The sequence below is a fragment of the Bubalus kerabau genome, chromosome 1 (genome assembly GCF_029407905.1).
Source record: "Bubalus kerabau isolate K-KA32 ecotype Philippines breed swamp buffalo chromosome 1, PCC_UOA_SB_1v2, whole genome shotgun sequence".
NCBI classification, from domain to species: domain Eukaryota; kingdom Metazoa; phylum Chordata; class Mammalia; order Artiodactyla; family Bovidae; genus Bubalus; species Bubalus kerabau.
The window spans coordinates 111,897,943-111,919,155 of NC_073624.1; the positions used below are offsets into that span (position 1 = coordinate 111,897,943).

The 21,213-nt window shown below is 40.7% G+C and overlaps 1 protein-coding gene across 8 annotated transcripts in view; it reads left to right on the forward strand.

Annotated features, from left to right (window-relative positions):
* The window catches only part of LIN7A (lin-7 homolog A, crumbs cell polarity complex component), a 152,150-nt gene that overhangs the window by 101,046 nt on the left and 29,891 nt on the right, over window positions 1-21,213 (forward strand). The gene's annotated exons all lie outside the window — the stretch shown is intronic.

Here is a 21,213-nt window from a genome sequence, read left to right on the forward strand (position 1 = left end):
TTCTTTGGATGCCATTACCTTTACATGTAATAATGAGTTGTTAATGAAATGGCTTCATGTGAAATGCATAATTCTTCCCTTCTACTTAAATCAAAAATAAAATCAAAAACCAAAAGCAAAAATTTCAGAAGTATAAATAGAAACATATCAAAGCTTACTTTTCTTTTCACCTTGGATCTGTCTTCTAAGAACTTAAGGTTTAAACAAATAAATTAGATTTGTGTTCTTTGTGGTCATAGTGATTTCTGCTAAGGACATAATATCCAAAATAAATGCATTTGAAATGTGATATTTTGTTTATAGCCATGGAATAAATTCTTCTGTATTTATATCTTGCATTTTTTTGGCATGACTACTAGTTTTATAGAACCCCAAATTATTCAACTCTGCAGATCTCTCATGTACATAAAAATCACCAATCCATGAATATTTTATTTCCCTTCAGCATTCCAATTCTAAAATTACCATTTCATTTACTTTTTTCTATGCAACAATGCTTTAAAATGAGCTTTTTATTGACCTTTAGATAACTAGGACTTTTTCAAAGCATGTTTCAACTGATAATTTCATAGTTAAGTTTTCTAGGGGAGGACTCTAAATCTAGGTCATGCAATTATGTCACAAAGTAATCTGTGCCCCACTGTGTGAATTTATGATTTCTCTGAATGTATTGGGTAGATCAAAGGAAGAGTATATATATTTTTAAAAGAACCAAAAATATATTCATAGTAAGTGTATTTATGTAAAGCTACAGAAAATTTATATTAAATCAATATTTAGTTGACTTTATTTAAGCTATCTGTCAAAAGGGCAAAAGAACCTTTGTTTAACCCATAAGTTTGTAGGGAACAGAGCTGTTGGCATTTAATAATCACTCCGCTATTCCTTGCAATGATCTGGGACTTTATCTGGCAGATTGCGGGTGCAATGGAATCAGACACATCAGACTCTACCTCTCAATATCCATGGATTTGATAGATTGTTGTTGTTGTTCAGTCACCCAATCATGTCCAACTCTTTGCGACCCCATGGACTGCACCATGCCAGGCCTCCCTGGCCCTCACCATCTCCCAGAGTTTGCCCAGGTTCATGTCCATTGCGTCAGTGATGCCATCCAGCCATCTCATTCTCTGACATCCTCTTCTTCTGCTTTCAATCTTTCCCAGCATCAGGGACTTTTCCAGTGAGTTGGCTGTTTGCATCAGGTAACCAAAATACTGGAGCTTCAGCTTCAGCATCAGTCCTTCCAATGAATATTCAGGGTTGATTTCCCTTAAGATTGACAGGTTTGATATCCTTGCTGTCCAAGGAACCCTCATGAGCCTTCCTAGTTTGCAACCATCAATTCTATGGCACTCTGCCTTCTTTACAGTCCAGCTCTCACAACCTTACATTACTACTGGGAAGACCATAGCCTTGACTATACAGAGCACACTAAGTTTGTCGTAGCTTTCCTGCTGAGAAGCGGTCGTCTTCTCATTTCATGGCTGCAGTCACCATCCGCAGTGATTTTAGAGCCCCAGATAGGAAATCTGTCACTACTTCCACCTTTTCCCCTTCTGTTTGCCATGAAGTAATGGGGCCAGATGCCATGATCTTAGTTTTTTTAATATTTAGTTTTAAGCCAACTCTTTCACTCTCCTCCTTCACCCTCATCAAGAGACTCTTTAGTTTCTCTTCGCTTTATGCCATTAGAGTGCTATGATCTGCATATCTAAGGTTGTTGATGTTTCTCCTGCCTATTTTGATTCCAGCTTGTGACTCATCCAGGCTAGCATTTCTCATGAGGTGCTCAGTGTGTGTTAGTCGCTCAGTCGTGTCCAACTCTTTACAACCCCATGGTCTGTAGCCCGCCAGGCTCCTATGTTCATGGAATTCTCCAGTCAAGAATAGTGGAGTGGATTGCCATTCCCTTCTCCAGGGGATATTCCCGACCCAGGGATTGAACCCAGGTATCCCATATTGCAGTCTGAGCCACCAGGGAAGCTCAGTGTGTGGGTTAAATAAACAGGGTGACAGCAGGCAGGCCTGCCGTGCTCCTTTCTCAGTCCTGAGCCAGTCAGTTGTTCCATACAGAGTTCTAACTGTTGCTTCTTAACTCACATACAGGTTTCTCAGGAGACAGGTAAGATGGTCTGGTATTCCCATCTCTTTAAGAGCTTTCTGCAGTTTGTTATGATCCGCAGTCAAAGGCTTCAGCATAGTCAATGAAACAGAGGTAGATGTTTTTCTGGAATTCCCTTGATTTTTCTATAATCCAACAAATGTTGGCAATTTGATCTCTGGTTCTTCTGCCTTTTCAAAACCCAGCTTGGGCATCTGGAAGTTCTTGGTTCATGTAATGCTGAAACCTAGCACACAAGATTTTAAGCATGACCTTACTAGCATGGGAGGTGAGTCCAATTGTCCAATGGTTAGAACATTCAAGTACTACCCTTCTTGGGAACTGGGATGAAGATTGACCTCTTCCAGTCAGTAGAAAAGGATTTAGTTAATGGATTAATAACCCCTAAACTGAATTTCCTAATCTGAATAAGGCGAGCAGGGACTAATTTTAAGAGGTCGAATGAAAATTAAAATGAGGCAAAATGTCTGTTGAGAACTATCCTGTGATAATTTGGTCACACACAAATTAAGTGTGTAAGTGTGGTTAGTGAAGAAACTTGAAGAGAGTTAGCAGTCCCCCTATGATATTGCTAATGCTAGTTATGTAACTTTTAAAGCAAAGTCTGCTGTCCATAAAAGCATATTTTAGCAAACATTTATTAGCAAAAAGGCATTAATAGACTCATACAACCTCTTCTGTTAAGTTTGATAACATCCTAGTTTGGTCCAGTCAGATGTTCCAAACCCTGAAACCTTGAAACCTTGAAAAAAGAGTTTATTTGAGGCAGATGAAACAACATTCCAGAGCCAAGATTTTTGTTATAGTCAGCATCAGAGAACCAGAAATTCTATTAAACTGGCAGTTGGAAATAAGAAGCTTTAGTGATCAAACTTATGCCACTAATCCTTTGGTGCAAGCTGTGAGCCTCCTTAAGATTTTTGCAATCTGGTCATGCAAAGGTGGGAAATATCTCCAGAATCTTTAGTATTCCACTTATATTTAAAACCTTTAATTTTGTTGATTAAGTTCTATTTATCATGCTAATTCGTAAGTCACTAATTTTGCCAGTAAGAATCCATTTCTGACAAACTGTTGCTAATCAACAAAACATCCTTAAGATGGGTATAACAAAAGCTTTTGTAGTGCGACCAGCCTCTGGAGTACCTCTCTGATGTAATGTTTGCTGACCACCTAGACTGATTTAGGCTTCTCAATTTGTAATGTAAAATATTGCATATCTATAAAATCAAACTATGCATTATAAACTACCTATTTTAAAGTACCTAAAGGTAAGTTATATACATTTTAACAGCACCTAGTATTTATCAGGTATTCATCGAAAGGTAGTTTTCGTTCTGTAAGTGAGAAATTTCATGACCCAGTGGGTTTCCAATTGTCAGCCAAAGTAGTTAATCCAATGCAATAACCCTGGGCTGCTAACACTGAATCCACAAGTCTTCTCAATATAAATAATTCCAGACAGATAGCAGTATTTAATGGAAAAAAAAAATTGTTCTGTAATGGAAGGACCACAAAAGAGAAAATGTTAGCAAATGATCAAGTTTACACTTTAAAATAAAGTACCATTTGGGAAAATTAATATGGAATATTTTCAGAACATACCATCCTAAACTGAGAACAAATTTTGTAAGAGTGATTTGAAGAGATGAAGCAAACCTTAATACTTCAGTACAAGTCTTCTTGAGAAAATTTCCTACTGTCCTACTTAAAAAGTAAGGAAATTGTTGCATGGACCTTTTAAACATCTGAAAAGACACCTGAAAAGATGTCTTAATTATGTATGTTTGTATTTATGCTCTACCTGCATTTAGGAAGGATATATCATGATTATCTGGGCTTCTGTGGTGGCTCAGATAGTAAAGGATCCTCCTGACGTGCAGGGGACCTGGGTTTGATCTGGATACCCACTCCACTGTTCTTACCTAGAGAATTCCATAGACAGAGGAGGCTACAGTCCAAGGGATTGCAAGAGTTGGACATGATTGAACAACTACTTTTTTTTATCATGATATCAGTAATCCAAATCCATAAATGCCCCAACCAGTAACACTGAAGAAGCTGAAGTTGAACGGTTCTATGAAGACCTACAAGACCTTTTAGAACTAGCACCCAAAAAAGATGTCCTTTTCATTAGGGGACTGGAATGCAAAAGTAGGAAGTCAAGAAACACCTGAGGTAACAGGCAAATTTGGCCTTGGAATACAGAATGAAGCAGGGCAAAGACTAATAGAGTTTTGCCAAGAAAATGCACTGGTCATAGCGAACACCCTCTTCCAACAACTCAAGAGAAGACTCTACACATGGACATCACCAGATGGTCAACACCGAAATCAGATTGATTATATTCTTTGCAGCCTAAGATGGAGAAGCTCTATACAGTCAACAAAAACAAGACCAGGAGCTGACTGTGTCTCAGATCATGAACTCCTTATTGCCAAATTCAGACTGAAATTGAAGAAAGTAGGGAAACCACTAGACCATTCAGGTATGACCTAAATCAAATCCCTTATGATTATACAGTGGAAGTGAGAAATAGATTTAAGGGCCTAGATCTGATAGATAGAGTGCCTGATGAACTATGGAATGAGCTCAGTTCGTGACATTGTACAGGAGACAGGGATCAAGACCATCCCCATGGAAAAGAAATGCAAAAAAGCAAAATGACTGACTAGGGAGGCCTTACAAATAGCTGTGAAAAGAAGAGAAGCAAAAAGCAAAGGAGAAAAGGAAAGATATAAGCATCTGAATGCAGAGTTCCAAAGAATAGCAAGAAGAGATAAGAAAGCCTTCCTCAGCAATCAATGCAAAGAAATAGGGGAAAACAACAGAATTGGAAAGGCTAGCAATCTCTTCAAGAAAATTAGAGATACCAAGGGGACATTTCATGCAAAGATGGGCTTCATAAAGGACAGAAATGGTATGGACCTAACAGAAGCAGAAGATATTAAGAAGAGGTGGCAAGAATACACAGAAGAACTGTACAAAAAAGATCTTCACGACCCAGATATTCATGATGGTGTGATCACTGACCTAAAGCCAGACATCCTGGAATGTGACGTCAAGTGGGCCTTAGAAAGCATCACTACAAACAAAGCTAGTGGAGGTGATGGAATTCCAGTTGAGCTATTTCAAATCCTGAAAGATGATGCTGTGAAAGTGCTGCACTCAATATGCCAGCAAATTTGGAAAACTCAGCAATGGCCACAGGACTGGAAAAGGGCAGTTTTCATTCCAATCCCAAAGAAAGGCAATGCCAAAGAATGCTCAAACTACCGCACAATGGCACTCATCTCACATACTAGTAAAGTAATGCTCAAAATTCTCCAAGCCAGGCTTCAGCAATACGTGAAACATGAAATTCCTGATGTTCAAGCTGGTTTTAGAAAAGGCAGAGGAACCAGAGATCAAATTGCCAACATCCACTGGATCATGGAAAAAGCAAGAGAGTTCCAGAAAAACATCTATTTCTGCTTTATTGACTATGCCAAAGCCTTTGACTGTGTGGATCACAATAAACTGTGGAAAATCCTGAAAGAGATGGGAATACCAGACCACCTGACCTGCCTCTTGAGAAACCTGTATGCAGGTCAGGAAGCAACAGTTAGAACTGGACAAGGAACAACAGACTGGTTCCAAATAGGAAAAGGAGTACATCAAGGCTGTATATTGTCACCCTGCTTATTTAACTTATATGCAGAGTACATCATGAGAAACGCTGGACTGGAAGAAACACAAGCTGGAATCAAGATTGCTGGGAGAAATATCAATAACCTCAGATATGCAGATGACACCACCCTTATGGCAGAAAGTGAAGAGGAACTAAAAAGCCTCTTGATGAAAGTGAAAGTGGATAGTGAAAAAGTTGGCTTAAAGCTCAACATTCAGAAAACGAAGATCATAGCATCCGGTCCCATCACTTCATGGGAAATAGATGGGGAAACAGTGGAAACAGTGTCAGACTTTCTTTTTTTGGGCTCCAAAATCACTGCAGATGGTGACTGCAGCCATGAAATTAAAAGATGCTTACTCCTTGGAAGGAAAGTTATGACCAACCTAGATAGCATATTCAAAAGCAGAGACATTACTTTGCCAACAAAGGTCTGTCTAGTCAAGGCTATGGTTTTTCCTGTGGTCATGTATGGATGTGAGAGTTGGACTGTGAAGAAGGCTGAGTGCCAAAGAATTGATGCTTTTGAACTGTGGTGTTGGAGAAGACTCTTGAGAATCCCTTGGACTGCAAGGAGATCCAACCAGTCCATTCTGAAGGCGATCAGCCCTGGGATTTCTTTGGAAGGAATGATGCTGAAGCTGAAACTCCAGTCCTTTGGCCACCTCATGTGAAGAGTTGACTCATTGGAAAAGACTCTGATGCTGGGAGGGATTGGGGGCAGGAGGACAAGGGGGCGACAGAGGATGAGATGGCTGGATGGCATCACTGACTCTATGGACGTGAGTATGAGTGAACTCCGGGAATTGGTGATGGACAGGGAGGCCTGGCGTCCTGCGATTCATGGGGTTGCAAAGAGTCGGACACGATTGAGCGACTGAACTGAACTGATCTGATAAAAAGTAAAATGTGTTAATGAAGAATTATTAACATGGTATGTTAGGGAAAAAATCAATAAGTATAAATTTTTAAAAGATACAGCAACAGAGCAAGTAATATTTTTTTCTCTTAGTGTCTTAGAAATCAAAACAGAAGGAGACTCATACCAGCTCAGCCATCATTGGTAGAGACTTTTTTTCTGTCCCTGAGCTCCAGAGAAACTTCCCCTGGGATTTTTACAAATGAGATATTGAATTACCTAATACAATTTTATGGAAAATGCAGAGGCCTTTTGCGCTGGGCTACTTCTTAGGTCAACCCTCAATAAAAACTTAGAACTGAATGTTCAATTAAACTTAAAGTTAACAGGAAGTCAAAATGTTACAGTTAGAATTTATAGCTCTCTAATGATCTCCTTTTTACTCTTTTATACCCAAGTGTTTCATCAGCAATTTCAAGAAGGAACTAAAGGGCCATATATAAAGGTTGCAGCCAGCAGGAACAGTAAATACATTTAGTGATTGGGTCTGGATATATATATTTTTTAAATGCCAATGGAATGGTACAATAAGCTGAATTCAATAAGAATCTATGTGAAGTCCTGCCCATTTGCCAAACATTCTACCTTTGTGCAGAATCAGCAAGTGTGTCAGTAGTTCCGTTGTGTACAACTCTTTCCCATGGACTGTAGCCCACTAGGCTTCTGTGTCCATGGAATTCTCCAGGCAAGAATACTGGAGTGGGTAACCATTTCCAGGGGCTCTTCCCAGCGCAGGGACTGAACCCGGGTCTCCTGCACTGCAGACAGACTCTTTACAGTCTGAGTCACCAGGGAATCAGGCAGGGAAAACCAAAATTAGGCAGAATCAGGAAGGAATGGTTAAATATCAAAACCTGAAGGAAAAAAACAAAAAACCTGAAGCAAAAAACAGTCTAGGGGGTTTCAATTGATTTCCAGAGAAATCTGAAGCAAGTTAAGGGGAAAAAATATGTCATTATAGGGGCCATTAATACAAATATGTATGAAATGGAAGGAAGAAGAAATTGGTTCAGCTCTGAACGGGCTGTTCGGCTCATACCCCACTGTGCTCTGATCCTGATTCCATCTTTGCAAAGAACAGTGAGCTTGTCTGGAGTCGAGCAGTCTTGTACAGGAAGAAGGACTTGACTTGCTTGGGACAGAGAAGAGACTCAGGGCAGCGATGGCTGCCTTCACGTGTCCTCCACTGTGTGAGGCAGCAGGTGGCAGAGCCCAGGCCGTTGGGCAAAGCCACAGGGAAGGGCTTCTGGTGAGAAAGAGCCATTAGACACATAGGGAAGGACGTAATCATAAGTCATAGTGTGCCCATCATTTGAAGTTTTAATCAAAGATTAGAGGACCAACTGGCAAGAATATTTCAGATTATGAGTACAATATAGAGGGCTACAACAGTTGACCCAAGGTCCCTTTTAACTGTGACTCTGTGTTTCCAGATGGTATTTTGCTGAGGCTCCTGTATACCCCTCCACACACGCAAACACACACACTCTCCTTATACACGTAAGGAGGCTCTCTGTGTACCTTCCTAATGAGAAATTTTTCTTAAACAGAAGTATTAGACATGGGCTACAATATAATTGTTTTTTAATTTAGTACTTTACAGTTTATGAACAGTATTTACCTAAGATTCTCTCATCTGTTCCTCAAAAAAGTCTTACGAATGGATAGGGCCAGAGTTTGTTTTCTCTCTTTCTCTTTTACACATTCATACATGCACGCACACACAGAGATACACACAGAGAAATGTGTACACCTTTGCACACCAAAGCCCACACCAAATACATACATAAACAGTGAATTTCAGCATTTATTATGACCGTAACTGATGCTTACCAAGTGTAATAATTGGTTACTGAAAAAGTAAACCCCAGTGAAATCTGAGTGAGCTCCAGGACTGTGCCATGATTTTAATACTATACAGTTGTTTTTCACAAGATGTTTCTATTGAGGAAAGCTGGCTAAAGCGTCCACAGGGTCTCCTTGTACATTTTTTTTCAACTTCCTCTGACCTAATAATTATTTCCTAGAAATATTTTAAAAGGGAGAAAGTCCAAAATAATCAGTATGATAGACTCCCATACTGACGGGAGAGAAGGCAGGTGGGGAACAGGGAGGCTCAGGATAGAAAGATAAAATAAAAGCACAAGAAATTTAAAACTATGTCATAGTGAAAAAGAGACCTTCATTAGCTCCTGAAATCCAGGCATTGTTTTTGAGCATCATTGGTGGGGAAATTGCAGTTAAATTTGCCCAGCTCTATAGTTAATCCTAAATAAAGCTGTCGATACAGTGTATGATCAGTGCTAATTGATTTTTAAGCATAACAAATGAATGAGTAAAAGTTGAGGGATGGAACAGAATAAATTGTTTTCCTGGAACCTGGCTTTTCTCCCATTTTATAAATACTTCTGCCAAGTTAAGGGTGAGTACTCATAGCCCATATTATTTATGCAGAAAGCCTGTCAGATGTGGAATGAGGATGAAACAAAAATTAGAACTCTCTAGATTTGAGCTTTGTGAAACTACAGAGTCCAGATGAGAAATCTATGTTAAATCTTATTTATCTATTATCTGAACAAAGAGAAAATACAAAGATGCTTTTAAATTACTGTGAAATGCACTATAAGGTTTCTGTGAAAATTTAAGCGCTACATTGAAACGCGTGTCCCACTGACAGCAATGGTTTTGTTCATTGCTTCTCTGCAGTCTTAGTGCAGCATGCGGGTGTGCTCAGTCGTGTCTGACTCTTTGCTACCCCGTGGACCATAGTCTGCCAGGCTCCTCTGTCCATGGGATTCTCCAGGCAAGAATACTGGAGTGGGTTGCCACTTCCTTCTCCAGGAGATCTTCCTGACCCTGGGATCGAACTCGCATCTCCTTTTGGCAGGCATCTTCTTCACCACTGAGCCGAAGCCCGCTTAGAACAGCAGCTATCTATATAGTCAAAGCTCCATATGTATTTACCTCCAGGCAACGTTCTGAGCACTTTACATATTGAATTAATTGTTTCCTCATAATGCTCTTTTGTGTTAAGTGTTCTTATTGTCACTCTCATGAATGAGGGAACTGAGGAAGAGAGAGACCAAGTGACTTGCCCAAGGTTGTATAGCCAACTGAATGGCAGAGCTGGAGAGTCTAATCTGGGCAGTCTGGCCTTATTCATCCTAATTTAAGGGTCAATCTCTTAGTCCTTTAAAGACTAGTGTTTTCCTGTATGGTATAGAAAAGATCAAGGTTTTTTCACTTTTATAGGTTTGCATAAGCAGTTTTGGTTGGGTTGAGTATTGTTTTTCTGTTTCTTATAAAGGGCTTTGACTTTTAAAAAGTGGAGAACCATTCCTAAAAATAGTCACATTTTGGAAAAGGAGACATTTACCTTAGTATTTCTGAGGTATGCTTGTGTACATATAAATGTATATGAAACTGTTGACATAACCACCACTTATCCCAGCATAAAGGAAAGTCTCCCAGAGATTCAGTTCAGTTCCATGCTGATCATAGTAATGAGATTTTTGCTCCATGTGTGTATTAGTTTCTTATGGCTGCTGTAACAAATTACCATATACTTGATGGTTTAATTAACAGAATTTATTCTCTCATAGTTCTGGAGACTGGAAGTTAGAAATCAGCTTGAATGACCCCAAACCAGGCTGTCAGCCAGGGCTATACTCCCTCCAGAGGCTCTGGTAGACAGTTCTCTTCTTGTGACTTCTGTGTGGAATCTCCCCTGGCTTCCCAGGTGGTGCTAGTGGTAAAGAACCCACTTGCCAGAGTAGGAAACATAAGAGACGTGGGTTCAGTCCCTGGGTTGGGAAGATCTCCTGGACTAGGGCCCGGCAACCCACTCCATTATTCTTGCCTGGAGAATCCCATCGACAGAGGGGCCACAGTCCATAGGGTTGCAAAGAGTCCCATCAGGACTGAAGTGTCTTAGCATTTAAATAAGGTGGGATAATCTCCTTATCTCAAGATCAAGATTCTTAAGTTAATTACATCTGCAAAGACTCTTTTCCATACAAGGCAACGTTTACAAGTTCCAGTGAATAAGACTTGGTCATGGAAAACCGTTATTCTAAATTCAGAGGACTTGTGAGCTTCCAGGACAGTCGAAAGGGATCAGTTGTCCACAGCCCATGAGCACACTGGTTTTTCTACCCTCAGGATAGTATGTGCTGAGTATTTTCCACTCTACTCCTGGTTCTGACAATGCAACTTCCTTTTCCCCCTCCCACTTTGAGTACTTTTCTGCTTTTACTTCTGCCTGTACAGTCAGTGAAGCTTGTCCTCCTTCTCTTCCTCCTTGCCCCAACCCCAGCCTTCACCTAGCCTTTAGATAATGGGGGGAAAATGCAACTCTCTCCTTCTGCCTCAGCTAGGTTTGAGTTCTGTTTGTTCCTAGGTGTGGGCTGACAGAAGCAAAAGGGGCGGGGAAGTACATAAAAAACCCACAGATTTATACTTCATAGTATAACACTGCCTCATAATTAAATACTATAAGAAGTGTTAAAGGGGGAAAAGGAGAAGAAAACAAGGTGCCATGTAAAAGAATAAGAGCAGCTCCTTTTGATAGTGTTAGGAATGGCCTCTTTTAGAGGAGACATTTAAGCTGATACTAAAGGCAAGGACAGGGCTTCCCAGATGGCTCAGGTAAAGAATCTGCTTGCCAATTCAGGAGACGCAGGTTTGATCCCTGGGTTGAGAAAGACCCCCTGGAGGAGGAAATGGCAACCCACTCCAATATTCTTGCCTGGGAAATCCCATGGACAGACGATCCTGGTGGGCTATAGTCCATGGGGTTGCAAAGAGTCGGATATGACTTAGTGACTAAAAACAAAAAGGGCAAGGAAGAGTCAGTCATCATCATAAGAGCTGGTGTGAAGTTACAGGTAAGAAAGCCTATGACTTTCGTGTAGGATTGTTACCAACCAGGATTCTTGGCCTTCCTTACTACAGATTGATAAGAAGCAAGAGAAGAAATCCAGGAAAGCCTTCACTGGGGCCTTCGCTGCAGCAGTGGGGTGGTGGGTGTGAAAACAAGTAACAGGTTCCCTCGCTCACTCCCCCAGGCGGCGAGTAAAGCCAGCTCCTTATATAAGGTGAGGGCAGGGGTCAGGCCAGAGGGGTGGATCAGGGGGTTTGGCCACCTGTCCTGGTGATGTTGAGTGCAGGGTTCATGCTCAGGACCCTGTTTTTAGCTCCCAGCAGCTTGTTTTTGCTCCTGGCTCTTCAAAAGTGGCAGTGTGTTTTTGGTCTTTTTATAGTTAGTTGTCCATAGTCTGCCCCAGTTGTTCACGCACACAGTTATTCTTAGTCCTTTATAGTTTCTTTGTGTTTTGTTGCTGGAGGAGACATTTGTCCATTTGCGAGACTGAAGCAAGGGGTCCCAGGTCCCAGGTTGTCTCAGCCTTGGCTGAAAGAAGAGGGGGGGGGGTGGGTCATGGAGAGATGGACAAAAGGAGCTGAGGAGTGGTGGGAGCCAGACAGGTCTGATTCTTAGAGGTGCTACCAGAAAGGTTATGTTTTATTTTAAGGGCACTAGGAATCTCTGTGTTGTCCATCAATCCTAAAATCTGGTCATGTGCCAAGAGTTTCTGATACCTACCGTGGCCGGTCGTGCTGCAATCCATGGGGTTGCGGAGACATGACTTACAGACTGAGCAACAACAACTATGGCTAGTCACTACAAAATGAAATGTATTATAGATTTTCTGTTTTAGTATAGTATTATTATTTTTTCTATATTGAAATTTTCTTTATAAACCCTTAAACCACTTGAATAAGATCTAGCGTCTGATAACAACTTAAGCCTTATTGTCAATTGCTATTTTCAAATTTTCAAATGTTGTTACATTTAAAGTTTTTGAAGAGTTTGAGGTTAGTCTAACTATAATATGACTATTTACAATTTGGGGACTCTATTTCATCATCTGTAGAACAGATAATAATATCTTTCTCTCATGGCTGATCTGAAGGTTATATAAAAGAAAGTATGTGAAAGTATCTGCCACTGTGGCAGATAACTTTTATAAACTCAATAGCTGCTGCTGCTGCTGCTGCTAAGTCGCTTCAGTCGTGTCTGACTCTGTGCGACCCCATAGATGGCAGCCCACCAGGCTCCCCCGTCCCTGGGATTCTCCAGGCAGGAACACTGGAGTGGGTTGCCATTTCCTTCTTCAATGCATGAAAGTGAAAAGTGAAAGTGAAGTCGCTCAGTCGTGTCCGACTCTAGTGACCCCATGGACTGCAGCCCACCAGGCTCCTCCATCCATGGGATTTTCTAGGCAAAAGTACTGGAGTGGGATGCCATTGCCCTCTCCGCAATAGCTGCTAACTATTAGTTATTATTAACTGTTAATGTAAATTTCTTTTCTGTAAGGAGGTAATAGTCTCCTTCCTATCTTACAATTTTGCCTGCATGTAGATTTAAACTTTTAGCTTAGACTAAGTGATTTCCTCTGCTCTCTGTTTATTTTCAAGAGACAATAAAAGTCTCCCATTAAAGATTCTAATTTCAGAGGCAGTTGGCTCCCACTTGTGTGCTGTTGATTATTGGCAAGTCATTGAAATTTTGGGTGTCCTTACATCTGCAAAACTGATGTAATGACACCTGTTCTAACTACCTTTCCTAATGAATATAAAAGGGAATTGATAAATATAGCACTGGAAAAAACATATGACTTTCTCTTTCCACAAAAATAAAGCATTATTGCTGTATATCATTATAAACAGCCTTTTCATAAAATCCCCAGTCTTTGTATCTTTTGTGGCAGCAGAGTCTTAATTTTCAAAAGCAGAAAATGTAAACAGAGCAAGGACCGTTCTGTTGGCTGAGAAACAGGCAGTTCAGTGTGAAGGAATACAGGGTTTGCCCTCAAGTTTTGTGCTAGGTCACTTTCTGGCATCATTTATTCTTTATGGAACTCACTAAACCCAATTATCAGTTGTTGTTTTAACCATTATTGGAGAAGCCAATTTCTGTTGCCTAAAAGCTATTCTTTATGATTCGATTTAAGCCCAACTTGCTTGAGAAGGACCATTCTTCTAACTTAACTAAATATTGGCCTGGAGACTACTGGTACCAGCCTAAAGCAAAGTTGGAAAATTTTTAATAGCCATAGCTCCATAGGTCTACCCAATAAAATTCAAACCAAGTTAATCTCAGAGTTTGTACAGTTTTCTAGAATGGATTTTGATCTTCTCTTGTTCTCGAAGAAAGAAGAACTTCCTTCTCTTGTACTCAAAGAGAGATGACACCGATAGAGATGGGACTCACATAGCACTGCATGAGTGATCACACTACATGTGATCACTGAGAGGCTCACGCCTAAGCTTTAAGTCAGATGTTAGTTGCTGAGTCTCAGACATGGGAACCTCAGTGAGAGAGTCTTGGAAGTTGTGGTACCAGAACCACACCTTTCTAAGTTCAGTCATGGGGTGTGGACAGTCTTAATACAGTTGCAAAGTGTGTCATATTGAACCATAAGCCTTCCCTCCTTGGTTTGCTCTCTCTTCTCTCATGGAGGCAGAATCATCTGTTGGTAATTTTATCACTGTTGACTTTACTCTGAAATGTAGATTACATTGTAGCTCTTCAGTGGCATCTAAAGGCTTCTCAGAAATCTTGTTTCTATTCATAGGTGTGCCCGGCATCACCAGCAACTATGCAAATGTAAGGTAGCTTAAGATTTAAGAATGTAACTTTGAATATGAAGCAAGGCTTGAAGCTTTTACATCCTGGAGTTAGAGTCTGAATATGTTGCAGTTACGTTTTTGATGGAATAGGAACTTAAATCTTTCTTTGATTGGTATACACAAGATCTGATCTCCTAGCATCGGCCTGAGCCTAGTTCATCACCCAGCACCAGCGTCTCAACTCAGTTTTTTGTTCTGAGCTCATCACCACTATGCAGCAGTCAGTCCATATTCAGAAATTTAGTAAACTGTGACATTAGAAAACTTGAGGCTTCTAGGCCGTCACTGAGCTTCTACCTCTGAAAGCCAATGGAGCGTGATGCACTAGTAGACTTGGTTTTGTAAGAGTACGTTTGGCTTCCTTGAAGTAGAAGTAGGAGTGATAAATGTAACCACAGTGAGGACCAAGAGGAGATTATGTACATAAATGGGGATGACCAAGTGGGAGCTGTGGCAGTCCGGAGAGGAAATGCCCCATCACAGTTCCAGCTAGTCATTGTCATTGGACAACATGGACAGGGTTGGCTAATAGTTCAGAATTCCTGAAAACAAAAAAAACCACCTTCTGGCTTTGTAGAAGAGATGATATATAAATAAAATCTTAAAAGGATAAATAGTAGTTTTCATTCCAATCCCAAAGAAAGGCAATGCCAAAGAATGCTCAAACTACTGCACAATTGCACTCATCTCACACGCTAGTAAAGTAATGCTCAAAATTCTCCAAGCCAGGCTTCAGCAATACGTGAACTGTGAACTTCCAGATGTTCAAGCTGGTTTTATAAAAGGCAGAGGAACCAGACATCAAATTGCCAACATCCGCTGGATCATCGAAAAAGCAAGAGAGTTCCAGAAAAAAACATCTGTTTCTGCTTTCTTGACTATGCCAAAGTCTTTGACTGTGTGGATCACAATAAACTGTGGAAAATTCTTAAAGAGATGGGAATACCAGACCACCTGACCTGCCTCTTGAGAAACCTATATGCAGGTCAGGAAGCAATAGTTAGAACTGGACATGGAACAACAGACTGGTTCCAAACAGGAAAAGGAGTATGTCAAGGTTGTATATTGTCACCCTGTTTTATGTAACTTATATGCAGAGTACATCATGAGAAATGCTGGGCTGGAAGAAGCACAAGCTGGAATCAAGATTGCCGGGAGAAATACCAATAATCTCAGATATGCAGATGACACCACCATTATGGCAGAAAGTGAAGAGGAACTAAAAAGCCTCTGATGAAAGTGAAAGTGGAGAGTGAAAATGTTGGCTTAAAGCTCAACATTCAGTAAACGAAGATCATGGCATCCGGTCCCATCACTTCATGGGAAATAGATGGGGAAACAGTGGAAACAATGTCAGACTTTATTTTTTTGGGCTCCAAAATCAATGCAGATGGTGACTGCAGCCATGAAATTAAAAGACGCTTACTCCTTGAAAGGAAAGTTTTGACCAACCTAGATAGCATATTGAAAAGCAGAGACATTACTCTGCCAACAAAGGTCCGTCTAGTCAAGGCTATGGTGTTTCCAGTAGTCATGTATGGATGTGAGAGTTGGACTGTGAAGAAAGCTGAGGGCCAAAGAATTGATGCTTTTGAACTGTGGTGTTGGAGAAGACTCTTGAGAGTGCCTTGGACTGCAAGGAGATCCAACCAGTCCATTCTAAAGGAGATCAGTCCTGGTGTTCATTGGAAGGACTGATGCTAAAACTGAAACTCCAATACTTTGGGCACCTCATGCGAAGAGTTGACTCATTGGAAAAGACTCTGATGCTGGGAGGGATTGGGGGCAGGAGGAGAAGGGGACGACAGAGGATGAGATGGCTGGATGGCATCACTGACTCAATGGACGTGAGTCTGAGTGAACTCTGGGAGTTGATGATGGACAGGGAGGCCTGGCGTGCTGCAATTTATGGGGTCGAAAAGAGTCAGACATGACTGAGCGACTGAACTGAACTGAACTGATAGAAATGTCAGAGTGAGTAGGATGATGGAGGGTTAATCCAGGAAGAGGAGAAAACCTATGTACAAACATGTAAGGAACAGCATGATGTTTGCAGTTAAAGAGTAAGGCACAGTGTGGTGGGGTTGGTCTTGGAGGGATGGGCCAGGGCTATGTTGTCATGTGCCCCATAAGCCACGATAAAGAGCCTGGACTTGTCATTTGAAGGTTGTAGAAAATGGCCAGCATCACATGCTTTTATCTGCATTTAGATAATTGTTCTGGCAACTGCCAGCGTGTGACTGTGGGAGTGTGTGAAGGAGTGGAGAAAAGCTGGATGTGAGGAGATCAATTAGAGAACTCCTATGAGATAATGGTACTATAAGCAAGACCTGGTGGTTGACTGGATGTGAGAGATAAAGGAGAGGGAATTACCAAGGAAGTCCCAAGCTTCTGGCATGGATCCTGCCTCCTCCTGGTACAGGAGAAATGATGTTTCATCCTGAGCTCTCGGTGGCCTCGGATCAGAGGCAGGAACCCACAGGCATCAAGGACAGATGTAAAGAAAACTGTATTTCCAGGCTAAGAGTACCTTTCCACTTGTTGATGATCCAAAATGTGTTCTGGTGACTTGGCAATTAAAAAGAAAGATGTTTCAGGTAAGAAAGTGAGAAGCCCAGTACTCAGAAACTGTGGTATCTGTGGGTCATCAATGTGAAAGTGTACAAAATAGAATGAGTCATCTGGTTTTGGAGAAGGATATAGATTTTGGGCCATGGGTAATTTTAAATGCAGTAACTGAGTTCTAGCAAACTGGCAGCATTTTAAAGTAGAAAACTTTATTTTTTAAAAATTCTACTCTGTAAAGTTTTCTCTAAATTTGCCTTAATCAGAGTTTCTCAGCCTTTGAACAGTTGAGGTTTTAAACTGGGTAAGTCTTTGTTGGAGAGGCTGTGCTGTCTATTGTAGGATGTTTGGCAGCTCCCTTGGCCACACTCCGCTTTCCAATGGTGACCATTGAAAGAGTCTCAGACATTGCCAGCTCTCCTCAGAGCGGTCAGGTCATGCCTAGCTGAGAACCATTTCCTTAAACTAAACTGGTACAATTTCCTGGAGACTGATAAAAACCAAATATTAGCTGCACCATTAAAATCTAAATTGCGTACATTATACACTGTATGCTGTATGCGAATAGAATGGACTTCTCCCAAATCACAGCACGCAGGGGATTCCACAAATGACGGCAATTCTTGCAAAGAGACTTTATCCAAGGCTTGTCTCTGAACTGAGGATCTGTGAGGAAGAGCCCTGCAGTTGATCCTAATTTCTGTCTATAACAAAGGCAAGGAGACTGACAGCCCACCATTATTGAACCTGTCTCTACAGGCAAACAGTACTTTAAGAATACCATTTTAAAGGCTTCATTCAGACTGCCAAAAAAAGAATTATTAACCACATGCCATGTGCTTGGCACTGGGAAGGGACAGTTTAATAAAACATACATCATACCTTAAAGGAGCTCACTTTTATTGAATTCTCCTAGAAACCTCAATTTAAATTTTTCATAGAGATGACCATATTACTCATAATTGGCCTGAGCTGTAGCTTTGGGTGATTTGTAGAAATTCTGTGTCAATATGTCATAAACAGAAATATAAGCCCTCACTACTTTTCTGCTTAAGTCTAGAAGGCACAGTATCTATCTGACTACTCAGTAAAGCCAAAAGTGAAGTTTACAGGGAGCCTATGAGCCCTCTGAGTTTTACAATGGATCTGAAATAAGGCAGGCCACAAGGCTAGGAGGGAGACAGCTTCTAGTCCTGAAATTCTCTGTATTTTGGTGCCCATAATCTGTTTAAATTATTTTACAGCTTATATGAAATGATCACTATTATATTGCTCTTCACTCTTACACAACCTTAGAAACAGTTTGAAATATTACTGACCAGTCTGTAGCAATTCCCAGCTAATTACCACAGGGACCTACTATGCATACTGTTTCACATGGGTCCTCTTTTGTTGGGTGCAACTGGCAGAAGGAATAATGCAAGAACGTTCTGATGCTGGTTATCAGATCTCACATCATTTTATGGTGTCAACATCTACAAGGTATTAAAATGTAATTTCCCCCAGTTGCATTGAATATAAGTTTGCACATATTTTGAGTGTTCCACAAAGTCACCAATCACTTTAACCTTCTTCACCTCTAATAAACTTATTTAATTTTTAAGGAAATTATCAGGGTTTAATTATGTTCAATTTTTAGTAAGCATGTTCTATTCTATGAAGAAAACAAGTCAAATATAATCATTAAAATTCCCTTTGACGCACTTTTTATTACTGATACTTATAGGACCATGGGTAACCTATGTTGAACTTTTAGCTTTACCTTTCTTGGTTGTGTTATTCTTCCTAGATCAAAGCTTGAGCACCTGCTCAGCTATTTACCAAATCCTAAGTCTCAGAGCTACTGAATAGGGCAGTATGTTGACAAAATATACATAAATACCCTGTTTCAGGAGCACATATGTAGCCAAATGAGGTTATACAACATTGCCTGGACATAGGCAATATTCATCCATTCATTCAAAAAGTATTTATTATCAATTACACTTCAATTAAAATAACCCTCCCAAAAAAGGCCATTGAAAAAAATTTATTAGGCATCTCAGTGTACCAGGCATTACTTGAAGCAATCTGGATTCTTCAGTGAAAAAGAAAAAAAGAGATAAATCCTTTCCTTCTTGGAGTCTACATTTCAGTAGAGTAGAAAGCAATAAACATGTAAATAATAAGTGTGTGTATAATATATATATAGTATATATACATACTATATATATATATATATAAAATGTTCGATGGTGGCAAGTACTAAGAAAAAAGAGAAATCAGCACATATGAAGGAGGGCAAGGAGTGACAGGGTAGAGAGGGGAGGATGTGATGCTGGGCAGAGTAGCCTCAGTGATAAGGAGATATTTGAGAAGAATCAAGATGAAGGAGGGCAGGGAGTCACGTGAGTATCTAGGGAGAAACGTTCCAGGCAGTGGGAGGAACGGTGCAAAGACACTCAGATGGAAGAGCACTGGCATGTTGGAGAAGCGCCAAGGAAGCTCGAGATGAGTTCAGCAGTAGCAGCTCACATTTTTCATTTTTAAAGTTTTTTCTAATTAAAAAAAAAATGCAACTTTTAAAATATGTATCTTCTACTCAATATATATGCCACATTTAGCATCGTAGTTTGAAGATCCCCAAAAATTAGATTTAGAAATAAAGCAGGCAGACCCAAAGTGTAGTAACAAAGCTGATAACAGAAGTAACAGAAAAGAGTTCCTCTGAGAGCTTACAGGCCAGGCATTCGCTCAGCACTCTAAATGCACTGGGCAGTCTAAGTCTCATAAACGAATTCAGTGTAATTTATGAGATTTGAGGAACAATCTGGTAACCTCTCTAAACCTTAGTTTCCTCCCTGCTAAGAGATGATAGTAACAGTGTCTACCTCGTTTGTATGCTTTGGGGGTTAAGTGACATAATATAGTTCCTGACCCATAGTAGGTACTATGTAAGTTAGTTGTATTGACTGTCACGAGTTCATAATTAAGGGAGTAGCCACTGGTTTAAACTAGAAATCATTATGTTTTCTCAGAGAAGTGACAACATAGTTAACTTACAAGCTTGTTGATGAAATTTAATCCATAAAACTTAGATATGGATTCATTGATTCATTTGGCAAAGTATTATTGGGCCTGGTATTGTTTTAGTCACTGGTGAAATAAAAAAATAAATACCCCTGATTTCACCCTTACAAGTATGAGGAGAAATACGCAGGGAAGAAGATTATCTTTGCAACATTGGTTATTTTGTAAATAAGGTTAAGTATAGGGTTCCATGGGAGATCATAAAAGAGGCATCTCACCTAGGCACGGGAGGGCCAGAGATGGTTTATTCTGTGAAGAAAATTGACAGGCACGTAGCTGTTGGGTAGGTGAATGGAGGCAGTAAGTAAGGTGAAAGAGCCATGTCAGAGCAAACAATCCTAGAGTCCAGACATGAGGAAATTGCCAGTTCATCTCTTTGGACCCTTTAGAGTGGGCCAGTGAGGCTAAAAATGTAAGCAGGGACCAGATCATAATGCAAAGCAAACTGGACTGCAACCCTGGGGCTGTATCTGAGCAATATGGAGATTTGGAGGCTTAGTCTCTCAGTGGTGTCCAATTCTTCATAACCCCATGGACTGCAGCCCATCAGGCTCCTCTGTCCGTGGGATTTCCCAGGCAAGAAGACTGGAATGAGTTGCCATTTTCTTCCTCTAGGGGATCTTTCCAACCTAGGGATCAAACCCGTGTCTCCTGTGTCTCCTGCATTGCAGACTGATTCTTTACCCACTGAGCCATCGGGGAAACCATATGGGGATTAGAAGAATTGTAAGCAAGAGAATGACATGATCACATTTGCATTTTAGAAAGATTACTGTGAATACAGTCTGAGCAGTGGTCTAGAAGAGGCTGGAATTTGAAGCAGGGTAATCGGAGAAGGCAATGGCAACCCACTCCAGTATTCTTACCTGGAAAATCCCATGGATGGAGGAGCCTGGTAGGCTGCAGTCCATGGGGTTGCTAGGAGTCGGATACGACTGAGTGACTTCACATTCACTTTTCACTTTTATGCACTGGAGAAGGAAATGGCAACCCACTCCAGTGTTCTTGCCTGGAGAATCCCAGGGATGGAGGAGCCTGGTGGGCTGCCGTCTATGGGGTCACACAGAGCCGGACACGACTGAAGTGACTTAGCAGCAGCAGCAGCAACCCAGGGATAGATGTAACTTAATGTTGAATGAGAGAAGAAACAGATATTATGAACCTGTTATGTAG